The sequence below is a fragment of the Camelina sativa genome, chromosome 20, assembly GCF_030686135.1.
Source record: "Camelina sativa cultivar CO46 ecotype springtype chromosome 20, ASM3068613v1".
Lineage (NCBI taxonomy): Eukaryota > Viridiplantae > Streptophyta > Magnoliopsida > Brassicales > Brassicaceae > Camelina > Camelina sativa.
In genome coordinates, this window is record NC_141899.1 from 22,323,490 (window position 1) to 22,326,146 (window position 2,657).

A 2,657-nucleotide genomic window follows, 5' to 3' on the forward strand; every position below is an offset into this window, starting at 1 on the left:
TCTCCACATCTATCTCGAAGTCTTATAATTAGTTAGTTGCATTGGATTAAGACACATTTTAACCCCATAAACACTAACATAGCTGTTTACAACTACTAAGCAATGTTTTCTTGGTTTTAGCCTATTTTGGGACAAAATGGATATAAGTGGCTTTTAAACTCTTCACATCCATCTCAAACTCTTATAACTAGTCAGTTGCATTGGATTAAGACACATTTTAACCCCAGAAACACTAACATAGCTATTTACAGCTTCTAAGCAATGTTTTCTTGGTTTTAGCCTGTTTTGGGACAAAATGGATATAATTGGCTTTTAAACTCTCCACATCAATCTCAAACTCTTATAGTTAGTTAGTTGCATTGGATTAAGACACATTTTAACCCCATAAACACTAACATAGCGGTTTAGTGCTTCTAAGCAATGTTTTCTTGGTTTTAGCCTATTTTGGGACAAAATGGGTATAAGTGGCTTTTAAACTCTCCTCATCTATCTCAAAGTCTTATAATTAGTTAGTTGCATTGGCTTAAGACACATTTTAACCCTATAAACACTAACATAGCTATTTACAGCTTCTAAGCAATGTTTTTTTGTTTTAGCCTGTTTTGGGACAAAACGGGTATAAGTGGGTTTTAAACTCTCCACATCTATCTCAAACTCTTATAATTAGTTAGTTGCATTGGATTAAGACACAATTTAACCCCATAAACACTAACATAGCTGTTTACAGCTTCTAAGCAATGTTTTCTTGGTTTTAGCCTGTTTTGGGACAAAATGGGTATAAGTAGCTTTTAAACTCTCCACATCTATCTCAAAGTCTTATAATTAGTTAGTTGCATTGGATTAAGACACATTTTAACCCCAGAAACACTAACGTAGCTGTTTACAGCTTCTAAGCAATATTTTCTTGGTTTTAGCCTGTTTTGGGACAAAATGGGTATAAGTGGCTTTTAAACTCTCCACATCTATCTCAAAGTCTTATAATTAGTTAGTTGCATTGGATTAAGACACATTTTAACCCCAGAAACACTAACATAGCTGTTTACAGCTTCTAAGCAATGTTTTCTTGGTGTTAGCCTGTTTTAGGGACAAAATGGGTATAAGTGGCTTTTAAACTCTCCACATCTATCTCAAACTCTTATAATTAGTTAGTTGAATTGGATTAAGACACATTTTAACCCCATAAACACTAACATAGCTGTTTATAGCTTCTAAGCAATGTTTTCTTGGTGTTAGCCTGTTTTGGGATAAAATGGGTATAAGTGGGTTTTAAAACTCTCCACATCCATCTCAAACTCTTATAATTAGTTAGTTGCATTGGATTAAGACACATTTTAACCCCATAAACACTACCATAACTGTTTACAGGTTCTAAGCAATGTTTTCTTGGTTTTAGCCTGTTTTGGGACAAAATGGGTATAAGTGGCTTTTAAACTCTCCACATCTATCTCAAACTCTTATAATTAGTTAGTTGCATTGGATTAAGACACATTTTAACCCCATAAACACTAACATAGCTGTGTACAGCTTCTAAGCAATGTTTTCTTGGTTTTAGCCTGTTTTGAAACAAAATGGGTATAAGTGGCTTTTAAACTCTCCACATCTATCTCAAAGTCTTATAATTAGTTAGTTGGATTGGATTAAGACACATTTTAACCCCAGAAACACTAACATAGCTGTTTACAGCTTCTAAGCAATGTTTTCTTGGTGTTAGCCTGTTTTGGGACAAAATGGGTATAAGTGGCTTTTAAACTCTCCACATCTATCTCAAACTCTTATAATTAGTTAGTTGCATTGGATTAAGACACATTTTAACCCCATAAACACTAACATAGCTGTTTACAGCTTCTAAGCAATGTTTTCTTGGTGTTAGCCTGTTTTGGGACAAAATGGGTATAAGTGGCTTTTAAACTCTCCACATCTATCTCAAAGTCTTATAATTAGTTAGTTGCATTGGACTAAGACACATTTTAACCCCAGAAACACTAACATAGCTGTTTACAGCCTCTAAGCAATGTTTTCATGGTGTTAGCCTGTTTTGGGACAAAATGGGTATAAGTGGCTTTTAAACTCTCCACATCAATCTCAAACTATTATAGTTAGTTAGTTGCATTGGATTAAAACACATTTTAACCCCATAAACACTAACATAGCTGTTTAGTGTTTCTAAGCAATGTTTTCTTGGTTTTAGCCTGTTTTGGGACAAAATGGGTATAAGTGGCTTTTAAACTCTCCACATCTATCTCGAAGTCTTATAATTAGTTAGTTGCATTGGATTAAGACACATTTTAACCCCATAAACACTAACATAGCTGTTTACAACTACTAAGCAATGTTTTCTTGGTTTTAGCCTATTTTGGGACAAAATGGATATAAGTGGCTTTTAAACTCTTCACATCCATCTCAAACTCTTATAACTAGTCAGTTGCATTGGATTAAGACACATTTTAACCCCAGAAACACTAACATAGCTATTTACAGCTTCTAAGCAATGTTTTCTTGGTTTTAGCCTGTTTTGGGACAAAATGGATATAATTGGCTTTTAAACTCTCCACATCAATCTCAAACTCTTATAGTTAGTTAGTTGCATTGGATTAAGACACATTTTAACCCCATAAACACTAACATAGCGGTTTAGTGCTTCTAAGCAATGTTTTCTT